At 51.1% G+C, this 18,735-nt stretch overlaps 1 long non-coding RNA gene across 1 annotated transcript; it reads right to left on the bottom strand.

Moving 5' to 3' along the window:
* Nucleotides 1–2,531: 2,531 nt before the first annotated feature.
* Nucleotides 2,532–18,257, bottom strand: LOC147737447 (uncharacterized). The gene is made up of 3 exons (XR_015299330.1): nucleotides 18,154–18,257; nucleotides 2,894–3,067; nucleotides 2,532–2,582 (listed from the first exon to the last, which is right to left on the bottom strand). It is a non-coding gene; the product is annotated as an uncharacterized LOC147737447 (long non-coding RNA).
* Between the last annotated feature and the right edge of the window lie 478 nt (nucleotides 18,258–18,735).

Here is an 18,735-nt window from a genome sequence, read left to right as displayed (position 1 = left end):
TAGGAGCTTCATTAGGTGTAATTACGGTAGGTTGGACCGATAGTGTCCTCAGGACGAAGTGTGTCATGTTTCTGTAAAGTTTTATCAACTCTTTGAGTTGAACAAGCAGTTCATCACGTGGCATTGTGTCAATGTCAGGATGTGGTGAATAGGACGCTAATATCGGCCATGTTGCTCCTGGTCTTCCTAAAGGACCAAGCCTTGCTCTTGTAGTAACGTGGGGTACGGCGCCATTAAACCAGAAAAAATTATCCTGGTAGGTAAGCGGAATCTCAATCACCGCAAACGGAGTGTAGGCCGCTGAAACTTCTTCATGTGTGTAATAATGAAACGTTTCTGTTTGGGCATTACTGCTGGGAATATAACCTATGAGTAGAATACCTCTGTCTGGAAAGCCTCTATCACGAATATTACTACACCTCCTCTGGGTGGTAACCCATTTTTGAGTAGTTTAACTGTCAGAGTATGCTTTACATTGGGAGCAATCCGTATTGCATTGACATCGTCTTCTTCAGACTGATTAAGTGCCTGGGTTATTGGGGTTAAGGCTCCTTCTTACACATCGTGTTTAAGACACAGAATAACTGTCGAAGAAATTTTAAGGTACGGTTTTATGCACAATTTAGGTAAATTCCTTCAAGCTTGAATAAACAACAACCAATACATAGGATATCTTGCCTACTCAGCTGCGGCGGAGTTTTGTGCCCACCCACTTCACGTCTCTGGTTTTTGTAAGTAGGGGTCTCTGGGAATAACCCCAATTGAACTACTCAGATTCTACTGTTAAATAGGTACCAAACGTTGGTGGCGCCATGTAGTGTAGTTCCTACAGTACCCTTCATGCAGGGCCTGTGCTGTTTTTGGATAACATATACTGTGGATCTGTCGGCAGACTGCCTCTGTACACCCCAGCCGAGTATGTTAGCCTATTTTTGCATTAGCTTGCTCACAGTGCCACTGGAATCTCCTTTTAACAGAGAGATTAGTTTTTGGCAACTTCAGAACACAACATTCTTTGACCTACAGAAGCTCATTCATATTTGTTTGCAACGACAAAGAAACCTTTATTGCAGCTTGTGTCAACTGAAGAGATAAAACCTCTGGGCGTGTTTAATTAACTACTGACAAACATGAACAACCAAAAACATGAGTTTCTGGTAAACCATCAAGCACCCAATCAGAATCAGCCACCCTTCACACCCAGGAATTCATGAGGCTTTGGAGAGGGTGAATTGCACGTGGTATAAGAGGAACACTACATGACTCAAAGCTCACTTCTCAGGGATGTACTGAAATGCCAGCCTCATGGCACACTTAGCCAGCTCTTCACCTCCTCCTCCTCAAACTGTTGACCAGCTATCAGGGCAAATGAGCCTGCAGCAAAGCATCACTGTCTTGGTTCCACACCGGACCAGGCAAGGTGGCCAACTCCATACTCCTCCAAGTCAGCAAGCACTCTGGTCGAGCCAGTCCTAACCCCACAGGAATGTTCCCCATCACAACTGTTTTAATGGTACTAAGTTATGTTTCTGCAAAAATGATTGAGTCAAAAATTGAAAGGTTTTACTATGAAGTGCTAAAAGAGTAATAATGAAGTTTTTCAATATTTCTGAGTCTGCCACAATACACAGGAGCATTATTTCTCTACAGCAGCAAATCATGTATGTGCCCTGTAGAAATCATGTTTGAATGAAACATGAAAGTATTGCAGCCAAAGATCTGTGCAACATCATAGCAGAGTGCAAGATAACTTGTGTTATTATTCCAGCAGAACGAAATGCCATTCCTAATGTGTATGTCATTTTAAAGACAAACCCAGAAAAATGTATGGTCAAGTGTTGTTCTTCTGCCAGTTAAAAGACTATCACCATTAATGTGTCAGGAAATAAAACACTATGAGAAATCCTACTCTATGGAAGGGTGCTGCCTGCCACTATATTGCAGGTTACTTCCAACATAATCTGATTTATACATACATACTCCAGGGTGCTTCCAGCGATCGGGTCTGCACACAGCAGTCTGGAGCCACTCAGGAAGGAGGTAAGCTCTTCATTTCATCTTAAGCCCATAGGTTACATTCACAGCCTGATGGGTCCAGAGAACGTTATCCTCGTTCTAACTGCGCCGAACAGATAGACGTATCCATCACAGACTGTGTTGTGTGCTGGGTGATGCCTGGCATCATATTATCATTGGCGGGAGGATGAAGCTCTGATAGGAGCTACTACAAGAAGAGCAGAGAAACAGGACCACGGTTTGCCACAGAGCAACGACTGCCCAGAAGCTGAAGAAAGAACTCTGAAACAGCAAACCTCCTGCACCCTGGAGATTTTCCAGGACAAGCAAATGATGGTAATGAAATGCAAACTGCAGCACTATGGTCACACACTACAAAATATTTCCCTTTAAACCGAAGATAACAGCCTACGATAAAAAACTAACCAAAAAGCAACAAAAGTAGAAAATGCATTTCCAAATGCTGCAAAAGAGAAACAGTTAATACAAATGAACAATATTAAACTTTGTTGGTACCTTAGTAATGTGCTTGCTTCTGGCTTCACTCCATCTGCAGCAATAACGCTCTGAAAGGAGAAATTACTGCTATAAGTCTCAGAGTCTTCAGTATTACTGGTCTCAGTCACGAAGACTGCGATGTCGGAAGATAACTTTCTCTTATTTGGCTTTATAGTTCCAACAGTCACGCTATCGCTTTCAGCAGACACGCTACTGTCAGCAGCATCATAACTTCAGGCAGATCAGCAAAGTGGATATCACCACTCACATTGGGTGAACAGACTCATCTCTGCTACACACATCCACTCTGTTTTCAAATTTGCTTGTGGCTGTCAAAATACAAAGAGCTGCAATATATTCGCCACACTTTCTTGACTACCTTGTTTTAAAAAGTTGTGAGATTCAAGCACGATTCTTGGTTCGTCTGTAAGCTGAAGTTTTTTAGAGGTTCTATTGCCACACAATACTCGTCCCATATTCCAATTTGTCCACAGGGTGCTTCAACCCTGGTAGGTTATCAACTGCCTGTTTTGCAGATAATTTTAGATAGTTTCTGTAAGAAAACAGAATTATTATTTGCGGTGGATGAGGAACAATCACAACCGTTGTCAGAGTGAACATTCAATTAACCTAGGATCAACCCCCTGGTACCTAAGCACGGAACAGGCAGGCTTAACTTAAGGTAATATTTAAAATATGTATGCAGAAAACAAACAAGTAAAAGTCAAAATGCAAAACAATAAAAAACCCAAACCGAAATAGAAAAATAAAGTAAAGTGTATTGAACAAAATGACAAAATCCAATAAGGAGAATGAGATATGAACTGTAACGCTGTAAGAATCACAAGGTGCCAATGGATGAGGGGCCCGGGCATGGATTAGTCTCTCTGGAGCTGACTGCCAAGTAAGAGGAAACCAGAGGCCACGGCCTGCAAGCACATGGTGCAGGAATTAGCCGCAGTGGTCCTAAAAGACATCTAGTGCTTCAGTTTCAGATAGGGCTGCTGGCCTCCAGGGGGATTCACAGCAGGTTCGGGCGCAAAGTGCTTAGAGTATTGAGAACAAGCCTCAGATGTCCAGCAGGGCAATAGCAGACGGTCAAAGGCAGCAAGGCCCGGACGAGACTGAAAGGAGTGACACCTCGGGCCCTCACCATCAAGCAACAGCGTAGTGGAGCTCAGCGGGAGGACAACCCGGTGACTGCCAGCCACTGGGGCTGGGACTCCCACGACAAGGAAGGCTGGTTTGGTTATTGTGGTAAGAGATATAGCAGCCTTGTCCTCAGCGAGAAGCAAGAAGGATCAGAATGTAAACAAGCATTTACAATGCAATGGTTTTGCCTTTGTTAAAGTTAGAGCTATTGGCATTGCTCTTGACATTATTTTTATTTGTTTTTTTTTAACATAAATAAATGGCATTGTAATTTACAATAGCAACTTCAACCAATCATCTAACCCATCTGAACACCCAGCCACTGATCCATCCGCTCATCTATCTACGCATGCACTTGCCAATCTCTTCATTCACCCACCCAGCTGCCCACTTGTCCATTCTGGTACCCACTCATCTATCAAAGCAGGCGCCCGCCGACCTCATCATACATCCGCTCCCTCGTCCCTCCCTCCAGCTGCCCACTTACTCATCCATCCACTCATCCATCCACCTATTCGTCCATCCGCTCACACATCCATCCGCCCACTCATTAATCTGCTCATCCTTCCACCCGCTCATCCATCCTCTCACTCATCCATATGCTCATCCTTCCACCCACCCATCCGCCCGCTCATTCTTCCACCTACTCATCCATCCACTCATCCTTCCACCTACTCATCCATCCATCTACCCACTCATCCATCCGCTCATCCTTCCGCCCACTCATCCATCCGCCCACTCATCCATCCGCCCACTCATCCAAGTTTACCAACAATCAGCTCTCAAGCCCCAAAAGTAAAGCACCAGGTAGTGTTGCGCTACAGGCGCACGTGCCTTGAAAGAACACACTGAACTTATGTCACCGTACAATTCTCACTACCACATATTCTTAGGAGATATAGCAAACGACAAAGGAGGAAAACGTGCATCTCTGGAACATTGGAAGCAAAATATGGGTGTTCTCTATTAAAACATGTGCAGATCCTTAGATTCCTGTGTTAAAACTGCAGGAGTCTACAAGAGGTGGAGTCAGCGCTTACTTTGTAAAAAAAAAAGTCCTACCTGTTCCTGAGTAGCCAGCGGGCTGCTGTCTGGCGAGCAGCGCCCTGGGCTCAGCTGCCCGGTTCATTTTCCCATCATGTATTATTTGTGCGTCTGCGAAGAGCTGAGTGAAAAGCTGCTAGTGGGGAAACGTTGGGGGCGTGTTTATGAGGACATCGCCGGCCTCTCTCAGCCACTGACCACCGTGTCGCCAGCCCCCTGGGGATCTGGTAAACTAGTGAGGCACCAGCAGGGGCTCTCCAGCAGAGCCTTGCTGTGTGTTGAAGGGGTTAACTTGTGTGTGTGGTCCCGAGGTAGCCATACATTATATGCGCGTGCTGGTGTGAAAACAGTGCCGATCACCATAAACCCACCTTACCCACCCCAAGCACGGATGTACCAGCACGGGCTCTCCGCCCAAGCCTCCCTGTGTACTGAAGGGGTTAACTGCTACTCTAAGGGTCCCGTGATGCCGTCTTTTGCAGCAATGCTCACTATTAAGCACGGACCATCTTATCACCAGAGCTCCTGGGACTCTGATGAACTATTTCTGCACCAGCTGCAGTTTTCCCCGCCCATCCGCGACGTGCACTGTCATAAGGGCTGGGGTATGTCCGTGGACACATTGGAGGCGTGTTTGTGTGGGGCTAGCGTCGACCACCATAAAGCACTAATCAGCCTTGTAGCCGGCTGCCTCCAGAGTGTGGGGTGAGCTATTGATGGTGGAGTGATGCTGTGCTGCTGTCAGATAGGGATAGGGAGACGGCAGTGCACGGCACACGTGTGTAGAAATGGATGGGGTGTTTGTGTGGATACGAGTGCCCTAGAAACAGAGGTGGTGAAAACAAGGGCTCCGCTCTTGCGTTGCACCTGCCTCGCTCTAGTGTGCAGGGGGTAGCTGCTGCGCAGGGTTTAGCTGCTACGCTAACGCCAGATGGGCGCTAGTTGTGCTCTGTGGACTTGTGTGGAAGCACAGGTGGGGGAAACGAGTGCTCGGTCTAGCGTTGCACCTGTCTCGCTCTTCTGTACAGGGGTGAGCTGCTGTGTTAATGGCACCAGGGCGCTAATAGTACTGTGCAGACTAGTGTGTAGTGTGGAAACAGAGGTGGAAACTCGTGCCCCGGCTGTGCGCAGCACCTGCTGCCTCGCTCTGCTGCGCAGTGCATGGGTTAGCTTCTGTGCAGGTTGTAGTTGCTGGCTGAAGGGGCCAGTGCTCCAGTGGCGCCCCGCAGACTTATGTGGGAACAGAGGTAGTGAGATCGAATGCTCGGCCTTGTGCCCCTCCTGCTTAGCTCTGCTGTGCAGGGGTCAGCTGCTGTGCTCAGGGGGTCAGGTCGTGCTCCCGCAGACGTGCTTTGAAATACCGGAGGAGGGTTTGTGTGCCGAAGGACTGACGTCCATTACAAGCCACTGACCACTTACCGCCACCCTTGCAGTATTCTAGTGATCTAGTGTTGCACCTACCTGTTGTGCCACCGAAGGGGTTAACTATTATCAAAGAGGAGGGGACGGGGGAAGGGCGCGAGCTGTTCACTGCAGCACTGAACATAAAATCCTCCCCGCAGGGGACCCCAGCTCTGGGGATCACCCCAGGTGCACCTCAAACGACAGAAGGAGCGAGCTTAGGCAGGGTGACTTATCAGTGTTTGCGAGCGGAGCCCGGCACGCTTCTGGCGTCTGCAGACGGGGGCAGGGTGGATGCCGTGTGTTTTATCCCACGAAGCAGAGCGTCTTCCGACGACTCGGGGCTTAAAGCAACAGTGCGTGAGAGTATCAAATATGGACATGTGCATCGTGGATACTGCGCCTCTGTTACGACCGGCCTTGCTTCTGGTAAGCAGCACTATGAGCACAACCTGCTGCTTACGCGCTCCTTGCAGGTCTTCCTCTTTCGTCCTGCTGCGCCACAGAGGTCCTGGCCTTTGGTGTATTCGTCAAGATGCAAGAATGGGTCTGCCTTCGTGAACTCCACACCCTACCTGGCTGCAGTGTACACTCGCCCGTAACCGTCAAAGACTTAACCCACTGAGCTATCTCGCCGCCTCGACTCCCCTGCCTTCCCGTGTGGACGCCTGCGTGGCTGCGGAGCGCGAGCTCCGTGGCCCCGCCCCTTTGTGCTTTAGGTCTCTCCGACTACAGCCCCGTCACCTGTCACTTGACAACCTGCAGCCGAGCGGCCGCATGCACCTGGCGCGAGCCAGGCGGCGTTTCAGAGACTGTTCCGGGGATACTCGCAGGAGGGTTCTCCCCGTACTGCAGGTGGCAGGTTAGAGCACTAAAGGGGCGCCCCACTAAAAACGACGTACTTTGGGGGGCTACTGCGGACTGCTACTGGCAGGGGATGCACCACCAGACAGAGGCACGTCCTAGCCAGCTTCCCGTCTCTCTTTGAATGCGTGCCTCCCCGTGGCTGCTTCAAAACACTGCTGCTAGGACAGAAAACCTACAACCCTGGCAGTGGCACCAAAGTGGCTCTTTTCCAGTCTTTTTTTGGATTTACAATCAAAGCCTCTGCTGAGGGTCCCGGCCAGGCGAGCTCCGTATACTCTTGCCGTCTTCCTTCTTCCCCCGGGCTGCGGGGGGCGGGCACTTCCGGCCGGCCGCGCTAGGATTGGCCGGCCGGCCAGTCACGGGGCGGGAAACGGGGGAGAAGAGACGCAGAAGTGCCGGCAATGCCGGACCAGACACGGGGGCGTTCCCGGCGTCGCGTGACGTCGGCAAAAGCCAAAGAATGTCGGGAACGCCCCCGTGTCTGGTCCGGCATTGACGGACAGGCCCCTCGTCCAATGGCAAGGCTCCATTTACGGAGCCAGCCAATGAATGACGAGGGCCGACCCAAAGCCACACTACAGTTCTCATTAGGTTTTTGCTGCGCAAAAAAGATGCGCAGAGCGCATCTTTTTGGCGAGGCAAAACCTAAAAACTGATGGTGCTCAGCACCGGTGAGCCCCGGCCCACTTAAAGCCCTGATTGAAGGATTCCTACCGACCTGGTGTTGTTTCAGGTGTTGGATTTTTTCTGCATGGTCATCCTTATGGCAATACTACAGCACAAAAGAATCCTGTAATTGTATTATTAAGTGTTGGGTATATTATTCTGCGTACAATAACCCAGTATTTTTGCTTGCCAGAGAGTCGGGACGCCTCCTTTTCACAGGGGTGCTCCTACAACGGCGCTTCTGAATGGTGGGTGGGCGTGGTCATTGTTGGCCACTGCCCGAGTCATCTTATTTACTGGAACGTGCGCCATCCACGCAACGAAGCACTTTTGGGGTTAGAGATACAATTTGTGCTTTTTCTGTCGCTTATGGTACTGGTTTCAGCTGCTTTTGGGTCCAGTTCTACTTTTACAGCGAGAAGTTTGCCTTGTGGTCTGTCTGTGGTGGGAAATCCACCATCGTGAAATAAAACGCAGTTTCTTAGCAGAAAAATTAATACGTGAGGCGCTTTGATTCATGTCCCTCAATCCCAAAATTAGGCCTTGGGTAAGTTTTGGCTAGAAAAAAATGTGGCTGCTATCACCTACGTGCCATGTGCTACTGGGCGGAGATGGGGGGTGTCTGGGGGCTGACAACTGTTCGAAACGTTCTACACAGTATATTCATTAGAAACAGAACAGCCGGTTTGCAGCAACAAGCCCTCCACAGATCTCTGGGCATGTTCATACTCCGGCCTCAGATTGTAAATGCATCCCTGGAGATGAGGCACGTGTAGATTTTCAAGGGGTTATTCTAAAGCAAATATTTCTCGCCGTGGTGAAACACGATTTAGAAAGTAGTTCCTAAAAAATGCGTCTTATTACCCATTTCAGCAGCTTGAATTCTTTAGCCAGAAGCCGCCCAAGTTTGGCAATAACACAAGAGGGACCGTTGTTTCTCTCTCTCGTTAGAAAGTTTATTTAGTCCATGTTAATTGTATTATTTTCAATGTGTTTTTCAGGGTCTCTCAATGCGTGGTAAATTAATTTCAAGCAGATCTGGGATCATTATAATATTTTATCGTGGACATTTGGATACAATGAAACTAACGCCATTGAGATTTGTGGTTAAGAATAAAACCAGTGATTGTGGGGTCACATAAAGGGGTTCCCTCGGGTTTAGGGAGACGTGAGCGGCTTGCACGTGCATTCTTCTTAGCAGAAATGAAATATTTAGAAGACAAGCCTCACTCACATGGGGTGAGGGGGGGCGTTCAGGCAAGAATCAACGCGCAAGAACATGGACGTTTCCTTAGCATTTAAACTCTCTGTTTTTTACCTGGTTTGCTGCACACAATTAGACGAGGGTGATAATTAATAATTGCACACTCCAGTGGACTACGTTTCTTTCACTTTCTCTTTGCAAAAATGGCACTGTTAGAGTTTTCCCTGGTTCACACTGAGATGACGGTGGGGGGTGAGCGAGTGCCTGGGGCTCTTTTTTATCTGCTACACCAGTTGTGGTCCTAAAATAAACTCCATTCCTCGACCATATATGTCCAGGCGTCCAGCGCTCCTGGCAGGCGCAGAGCTCTCCCCGCCGCACAGGCCGCAGACAGGCTGCTCCGGTGCAGCCCGTCCTTCGAGCTGGCACCGTCTGCACTGCAGGCCTCTCTCTTCCGTACAGACGCCTCTCCTAGCTTGGAGCCCTCGCTGCTGTGCACATACCCCGTCCTACAGGCCGGTCTCTGGTTTCTACAGGACTCTCTGCGCGGTATACTCCTCTCTCAGGCTCACTGCTCTGCACCTCCCTATGTAGATCCCAGACCAGCTCTGCCTCCAAGCTGTGCCCCTTTCAGTGTCGCGTTTGTCTACAAACTTTCTGTGCCTCAAGGTCTCGCCTTTTCTTGTTTAACGCAATCTAAGGTAACACTTTCCACATAGCGCCCAGTGCTGTGTATAGACCTGGTCGGTCAGGGACGCGCCTGCCCCGTTGAATGCTATAGATTGTTCAACACAGTAGTGTTCGGGTCACGGGGTCAGGCCTATCCCATCTCATTATAGGTCTTCCCCATCGTGGGGGTTCTCCACAGGCCGGGTCTCCTCATAATTCCTGCCTCACACCCAGGCCTGGTCCGTCTCGAGAGAGAGACTCGGCCCCATCCTCGTCCCGGCATCTTCTCTCGGCCCGGCCCGGCCCCGCTCCGGGCCCTTCTCCCGGGCCATGCTTGTCACTCAGCTGAACCGGGAGTGCCTCCTGCACGTGTTCTCCTTCCTGGACAAGGACAGCCGGCGGAGCCTGGCGCGCACCTGCCGGGACCTCCTGGACGTCTTCTCGAACCCTGCCCTGTGGCCGCTGCTGAATTTCAACTCCCCGGCGGAGCTGCAGAGGAACAATTTCGTGCTGGGGCCGGCTCTGAGGCACCTGAACATCCGCTGGCACTCGAGCCGGGTCAAGGTGTGCAACGTGGAGGACTGCATGAAGAGCGCCTTCCAGCGCAACATCTGCAGCCGGCACGAGCAGCTCGTCAACCGCTTCCTGGAGCGCGTGAGCCGCAGGTGAGCAGGCGTCACTGAGGGAATTCATGATATCTGCTAAATAATGGATAACTTCCTACATTTACCTTAAGCCCCATCTTGATGTATGTACCTCCCCCCTATTTCACGAGAACAGGAAATCCGCAATGCACGCTGGCATGCACGGCATTCATATAGGAACTATTTAATACAGGAGCCCGTTACTTAATCCATAACTTCCTACTTCCGTGCACTGTCTGTCAGCTTCCTCTGCTGAGGGTCCCGGCCAGGCGAGCTCCGTATACTCTTGCCGTCTTCCTTCTTCCCCCGGGCTGCGGGGGGCGGGCACTTCCGGCCGGCCGCGCTAGGATTGGCCGGCCGGCCAGTCACGGGGCGGGAAACGGGGGAGAAGAGACGCAGAAGTGCCGGCAATGCCGGACCAGACACGGGGGCGTTCCCGGCGTCGCGTGACGTCGGCAAAAGCCAAAGAATGTCGGGAACGCCCCCGTGTCTGGTCCGGCATTGACGGACAGGCCCTCTCGTCCAATGGCAAGGCTCCGTTTACGGAGCCAGCCAATCAATGACGAGGGCCGAGCCAAAGCCACAATACTGTTCTCATCAGGTTTTCGCCTGCGCCGAAAAAGATGCGCAGAGCGCATCTTTTTGGCGAGGCAAAACCTAAAGATGCTGACCAAGCTCCCGATGACCGGCAGCGGAGAAGGGAGGCTCTCCCCAACTACACAAATCAGCCAAGATGTAGACACCTCTGAAGCCCTAGTTACCCACGCCTTTTTAGAGTCGGTATTCGGTGCATTACAAGGCAACTTGCAGACGCTGAAAAGGGAAATAGCGGGGGAGATGAAGGAGATAACCAATGGAGGCCACACGTTCCCAAATAGCATCAACGTCCTGCTTTTTGATAAGGCGGGATGTTGATGGCGTTGGGGACCGTATGGCCTCCATCAAGGATCAGAAGCAAGACCGGGAAGAGGAGGTGGAGCATCTACAGCAAGAGATACTCCGGCTCAAGGCTCAACCGAGCGATCTCCAGGCACACTCAGAAGACCTGGAGAATCGGTCTCGGCGAAACAACATCCGCGTGAAGGGAGTTCGACCTAAAGAAAAAGGGCCAGACTTCACACAATACCTGCAGGGTCTCTTCAGGAGCATACTAGGGGCCCCCACCGGATATTTTGGCTTACATTCCAGACTTTCAAATAAAAGAGTTTATGCTACCTGCTGCCAGGGACAAGCAACCACTAAGATATCAGGACCACTCCATAGCTTTGTACCAGGACCTGGCTCTAATACCCCTTCAAAAGTGTAGGGAGTTCCGAGTGGCAACCCTGCGTCTTTGAAATCAAGGAATACCGTATTCTTTGGGTCACCCTTTCCGGCTGATTTTCATATGGCAGGGCAAACTCCTCCAGCTCAGTTCCATGTAGGACACTTGCCAGGTGCTAGGCATCGAGAATCCAATCCAGGAGGAGACAAAGGACCCACAGACCAAAACTCTTTGAGAAAGATGACATAAGGTCTACGGGAGGCGTAGCACAGAGCGAGCAACGAGACCGGACCCCAAGACCATGGCACAAGAAAGACTGGCAGTGCTGGTGACATTGTCGAAGGAGAAATTCCCCCATGATGACGCCGTGAACGACTGAGGGACAGACAAGTGAAATTTGCAAGGCTGGGTGGGCGGCGAAGAAGTCTGCGGGGAGCGTAGAGCCACACACGTTCCCAACTATTCTGACTTCCAAGGACGCACACGCACGAATGGTGGGCCCTGGACAATTTGAGGTTAATGGGTTTCTAAGTTGGGGTTAGGGAGCGAAGGGTGGAGAACTGGTATGCAGGTTAATGGCGTTGAAGAGAGGATCAAAGGACAATGGAGGCCAGGCAGACGTTGGGAGCTCAGAGGTAAGAGGGATCACAGGGACCCACATACAGGCCAAAGCTGGTGCACTCACTATGACACACTATTTCCCAGCCCACACTGAAAATTCTCACTCTCAATGCGAGAGGTCTCAACAATCCCAATAAAAGGAGGTCCATCCTTTCCTACCATAACATGGAGGCATATGTGTGCCTCCTCCAGGAGACACAGCCCCTCTCCACAGATTGGCATAGAATGAGGTCACAACTCTTTCCCCAGCAGTTCTTTTCATCTACCCTGGATAAGAAGGCCGATGGCTATTTTAGTAGCCAAACTTTTTAAGGGGACAGTGGGGGAAAAGGTGGCCGAAATCAAAGAGATTGATGGGAGCTGGGCCATCGATAGAGTAGGTGTTGGCATGAGTATTTTAGAAGCCGAAATTGTGTCGCAAACCGCCAGAGTTGCTGCTCCCGGAATCACCCTTCACCCGATATACGATCAATCCAGGGGCTGCGTAAATTGCCTATAGATAGAAACGGGTCCTCCCCCCACACCCACAATACCAATAACCATTTCAAATACCAACCCCACCAGGAATGGTGCTAATAGATTAAACAGGCCCAGGGGCTCAAATCAGAACAGGTTGTCTAATACCTCGTGCATTAATGTTCCTGCCGCCCTAAGTATCAATGGCTAATCAGGATGTCCTGAGTCTGCCGCCCGCTGCTTGCCCTTATGTGTTGGCACTGGCAGGAGTACCTACTTTAAAGAGGGATCAGTATGAGTGATGGGACCAGCTACGCAAAAAATGTGCGGACTGGCTATCAAGGAAAAGATTCAGAAAAGGGGGTGGTGATGAACAGAGTGTCTGAATTAAGCAGACCACTCTTACCCAGTCCAAAGATCAGGGCTTGATCCATCACCGTTTTTTAGCTCACTGCACCATCCCAGCTCAGAACTTGGCTATATGCAAATTAGTCTGACCCTGGCCCAGTGAATCATGGGAACAGGGCAGACCAAACTACCAAGCCAATTCTTATACTGGGAAGGAAACAAGCTACCGGGGACCGGTTTCTGGCATTTCAGCCGTCTTCGGCCCGGCTTGCCTGAATCCTGATGGTGCAATGAGCTAGGGACTCACATCTGAGTATACCCTTCCACGCTTATGGTGGACAAAAATGATTCAGAAAAGGGGGTGGTGATGAACAGAGTGTCTGAATTAAGCAGACCACTCTTACCCAGTCCAAATATCAGGGCTTGATCCATCACCGTTTTTTAGCTCACTGCACCATCCCAGCTCAGAACTTGGCTATATGCAAATTAGTCTGACCCTGGCCCAGTGAATCATGGGAACAGGGCAGACCAAACTACCAAGCCAATTCTTATACTGGGAAGGAAACAAGCTACCGGGGACCGGTTTCTGGCATTTCAGCCGTCTTCGGCCCGGCTTGCCTGAATCCTGATGGTGCAATGAGCTAGGGACTCACATCTGAGTATACCCTTCCACGCTTATGGTGGACAAAAATGATTCAGAAAAGGGGGTGGTGATGAACAGAGTGTCTGAATTAAGCAGACCACTCTTACCCAGTCCAAAGATCAGGGCTTGATCCATCACCGTTTTTTAGCTCACTGCACCATCCCAGCTCAGAACTTGGCTATATGCAAATTAGTCTGACCCTGGCCCAGTGAATCATGGGAACAGAGCAGACCAAACTACCAAGCCAATTCTTATACTGGGAAGGAAACAAGCTACCGGGGACCGGTTTCTGGCATTTCAGCCGTCTTCGGCCCGGCTTGCCTGAATCCTGATGGTGCAATGAGCTAGGGACTCACATCTGAGTATACCCTTCCAAGCTTATGGTGTAAGAATTGGCTTTTGTAGTTTGGTTTGCCCTGTTCCCATCATGCACTGGGACAGGAACAGACTAATTTGCATACAGCCAGGTTCTGAAACTGGGATGGTGCAATGAGCTAAAAAACGGTGTTGGATCTAGCCCTGATCTCTTGACTGGGTGAGAGTTTTCTGCTTAATTCAGAGACTCTGTCCCTCACCACCCCTTATTGTAAATATTTTTGTCCACCCTAAGCGTGGAAGGGTATACTCAGACATGAGTCCCTTGCTCATTGCACCACCAGGATTCAAGCAAACCGGGCCGAAGACGGCTGTAATGCCAGAAACCGGTCCCCGGGAGCTTGTTTCCTTCCCAGTGTAAGAATTGGCTTTTGTAGTTTGGTTTGCCCTGTTCCCATCATGCACTGGGACAGGAACAGACTAATTTGCATACAGCCAGGTTCTGAAACTGGGATGGTGCAGTGAGCTAAAAAACGGTGTTGGATCTAGCCCTGATCTCTTGACTGGGTGAGAGTTTTCTGCTTAATTCAGAGACTCTGTCCCTCACCACCCCTTGTTGTAAATATTTTTGTCCAGCCTAAGCGTGGAAGGGTATACTCAGACATGAGTCCCTTGCTCATTGCACCATCAGGATTCAAGCAAACCGGGCCGAAGACGGCTGTAATGCCAGAAACCGGTCCCCGGGAGCTTGTTTCCTTCCTAGTGTAAGAATTGGCTTTTGTAGTTTGGTTTGCACTGTTCCCATCATGCACTGGGACAGGAACAGACTAATTTGCATACAGCCAGGTTCTGAAACTGGGATGGTGCAGTGAGCTAAAAAACGGGGTTGGATCTAGCCCTGATCTCTTGACTGGGTGAGAGTTTTCTGCTTAATTCAGAGACTCTGTCCCTCACCACCCCTTGTTGTAAATATTTTTGTCCACCCTAAGCGTGGAAGGGTATACTCAGACATGAGTCCCTTGCTCATTGCACCATCAGGATTCAAGCAAACCGGGCCGAAGACGGCTGTAATGCCAGAAACCGGTCCCCAGGAGCTTGTTTCCTTCCCAGTGTAAGAATTGGCTTTTGTAGTTTGGTTTGCCCTGTTCCCATCATGCACTGGGACAGGAACAGACTAATTTGCATACAGCCAGGTTCTGAAACTGGGATGGTGCAGTGAGCTAAAAAACGGTGTTGGATCTAGCCCTGATCTCTTGACTGGGTGAGAGTTTTCTGCTTAATTCAGAGACTCTGTCCCTCACCACGCCTTGTTGTAAATATTTTTGTCCACCCTAAGCGTGGAAGGGTATACTCAGACATGAGTCCCTTGCTCATTGCACCATCAGGATTCAAGCAAACCGGGCCGAAGACGGCTGTAATGCCAGAAACCGGTCCCCGGGAGCTTGTTTCCTTCCCAGTGTAAGAATTGGCTTTTGTAGTTTGGTTTGCCCTGTTCCCATCATGCACTGGGACAGGAACAGACTAATTTGCATACAGCCAGGTTCTGAAACTGGGATGGTGCAGTGAGCTAAAAAACGGTGTTGGATCTAGCCCTGATCTCTTGACTGGGTGAGAGTTTTATGCTTAATTCAGAGACTCTGTCCCTCACCACCCCTTGTAAATATTTTTGTCCACCCTAAGCGTGGAAGGGTATACTCAGACATGAGTCCCTTGCTCGTTGCACCATCAGGATTCAAGCAAACCGGGCCGAAGACGGCTGTAATGCCAGAAACCGGTCCCCGGGAGCTTGTTTCCTTCCCAGTGTAAGAATTGGCTTTTGTAGTTTGGTTTGCCCTGTTCCCATCATGCACTGGGACAGGAACAGACTAATTTGCATACAGCCAGGTTCTGAAACTGGGATGGTGCAGTGAGCTAAAAAATGGTGTTGGATCTAGCCCTGATCTCTTGACTGGGTGAGAGTTTTCTGCTTAATTCAGAGACTCTGTCCCTCACCACCCCTTGTTGTAAATATTTTTGTCCACCCTAAGCGTGGAAGGGTATACTCAGACATGAGTCCCTTGCTCATTGCACCATCAGGATTCAAGCAAACCGGGCCGAAGACGGCTGTAATGCCAGAAACCGGTCCCCAGGAGCTTGTTTCCTTCCCAGTGTAAGAATTGGCTTTTGTAGTTTGGTTTGCCCTGTTCCCATCATGCACTGGGACAGGAACAGACTAATTTGCATACAGCCAGGTTCTGAAACTGGGATGGTGCAGTGAGCTACAAAACGGTGTTGGATCTAGCCCTGATCTCTTGACTGGGTGAGAGTTTTCTGCTTAATTCAGAGACTCTGTCCCTCACCACCCCTTGTTGTAAATATTTTTGTCCACCCTAAGCGTGGAAGGGTATACTCAGACATGAGTCCCTTGCTCATTGCACCATCAGGATTCAAGCAAACCGGGCCGAAGACGACTGTAATGCCAGAAACCGGTCCCCGGGAGCTTGTTTCCTTCCCAGTGTAAGAATTGGCTTTTGTAGTTTGGTTTGCCATGTTCCCATCATGCACTGGGACAGGAACAGACTAATTTGCATACAGCCAGGTTCTGAAACTGGGATGGTGCAGTGAGCTAAAAAACGGTGTTGGATCTAGCCCTGATCTCTTGACTGGGTGAGAGTTTTCTGCTTAATTCAGAGACTCTGTCCCTCACCACCCCTTGTTGTAAATATCAAGGAAAAGAAGCTTCCATATATCCGAAATAAAGGATATTATTATGGCACGCAGGGTTGGGTGAGTCAGTGCATATACAAAAAATATCGAAGGGTAATAATGCACCACTGGACAGGCCTCACCTCATCTGCCACCCTGGACAGGCCTCACCTCCTCTGCACCCCCTGGACAAGCCTCACTTCTTCTGCCCCTGGACAGGCCTCCTCTCCTCTGCCCCCTGGACAGGCCTCTCCTCCTCTGCCCCCTGGACAGGCCTTACCTCCTCTGCCCACTGGACATGCCTCACCTCCTCTGCACCCCTGGACAAGCCACTCTTCCTCTGCCCACTGGACAGGCCTCACCTCCTCTGCACCCCTGGACAGGCCTCACCTCCTCTGCACCTCTGGACAGGCCTCACCTCCTCTGCACCCCTGGACAGGCCTCACCTCCTCTGCCCACTGGACAGGCCTAACCTCCTCTGCACCCTTGGACAGGCCTCACCTCCTCTGCACCCTGGACAGGCCTCACCTCCTCTGCACCCCTGGACAGGCCTCACCTCCTCTGCAGCCCTGGACAGGCCTCACCTCCACTGCACCACTGGACAGGCCTCTCCTCATCTCCACCCCTGGACAGGCCTCACCTCCTCTGACCCCTGGACAGGCCTCACCTCCTCTGCACCCCTGGACAGGCCTCTCTTCCTCTGGACAGGCCTCTCCTCCTCTACACCCCTGGACAGGCCTCTCCTCCTCTGGACAGGCCTCACCTCCTCTGTAGCCCTGGACAGGCCTCACCTCCACTGCACCACTGGACAGGCCTCTCCTCCTCTGCACACCTGGGCAGGCCTCTCCTCCTCTGCACCTCCCCTGGACAGGCCTCTCCTCTGCACCCCTGGACAGGCCTCACCTCCTCTGCCCCGCCCCTGGACAGGCCTCTCCTCTGCACCCCTGGACAGGTCTCTCCTCCTCTGTAACCCTGGACAGGCCTCTCCTCCTCTGCACCCCTGGACAGGCCTCACCTCTTCTGCACCCCTGGACAGGCCTCAACTCCTCTGCACCCCAGGACAGGCCTCACTTCCTCTGCACCTCTGGACAGGCCTCTCCTCTGCCCCCTGGACAGGCCTCTCCTCCTCTGCACCTCTGGACAGGCCTCACCTCCTCTGCACCCCTGGACAGGCCTCTCCTCCTCTGCACCTCTGGACAGGCCTCACCTCCTCTGCACCCCTGGACAGGCCTCTTCTCCTCTGCACCCCTGGACAGGCCTCACCTCCTCTGCACCCCTGGACAGGCCTCTTCTCCTCTGCACCTCTGGACAGGCCTCACCTCATCTGCACCCCTGGACAGGCCTCACCTCCTCTGACCCCTGGACAGGCCTCACCTCCTCTGCACCCCTGAACAGGCCTCACCTCCTCTGCACCTCTGGACAGGCCTCACCTCCTCTGCACCCCCTGGACAGGCCTCACCTCCTCTGCACCCCTGGACAGGCCTCACCTCCTCTGCACCCCTGGACAGACCTCTCCTCCTCTGCACCCCTGGTCAGGCCTCACCTCCTCTATACCCCGGGACAGGCCTCTCCTCCTCCGCTCCCCACTCCTGGGGGAGGGGGGGAGAATCTGATCCATGGATTAATAAATTGCAGCCAAGTGAGTTGGCAGCTCTCCTACCTGAGCAGAAACCTATCCAGGCTCTCTCCTTCCCCTGGGGGGCAGATCTGGGGTCTGAGGGGGGGGGTCTGAAGATGAAGGTAGCTGCCCACCAGACAGGGCTCCTACCTCCTCTGCAGCAGGCTGGACACACCAGGAGAGACCGGAAGTGATGTCACCGTAGCTGCTGGTGCTGTCTCTGCTGCTGCTGACCCGGAAGAGGAAAACGTTCTCCTTTCATCCAATGTGCAGTTCAGTGGGTTTCATCGGCAGGCGAGGAGCGCCCTCTGGTGGCCGCTGACGGAACCGCCGCCTCCAGGCTCCAGCAGTGAATACATTTCACACAAACAAGCATTGGTGCCTGTAAAGACCTGGAATTTCAGATGTCACAGACGTGAATGGTTTTAAGGGTCAGACAGTTCAAGTACAGGGCCTCACACTTGGTTGCTGCTGTAAAAAAGTATTTATAGCTTCACTTCAGATGAGCATCTTCCAAATATTGATGTAAAGGACTAAAGAGTATTTACAGAAAGGTGACAACTGGAAGCGTATGAATTTCAATGAATATATCTTAATTTTAATTAATATATCTGTATTTCAATG

Source organism: Lissotriton vulgaris, chromosome 1_1 (genome assembly GCF_964263255.1).
Source record: "Lissotriton vulgaris chromosome 1_1, aLisVul1.2, whole genome shotgun sequence".
NCBI lineage: Eukaryota > Metazoa > Chordata > Amphibia > Caudata > Salamandridae > Lissotriton > Lissotriton vulgaris.
This window is presented reverse-complemented; position numbering and strand designations above follow the sequence as displayed.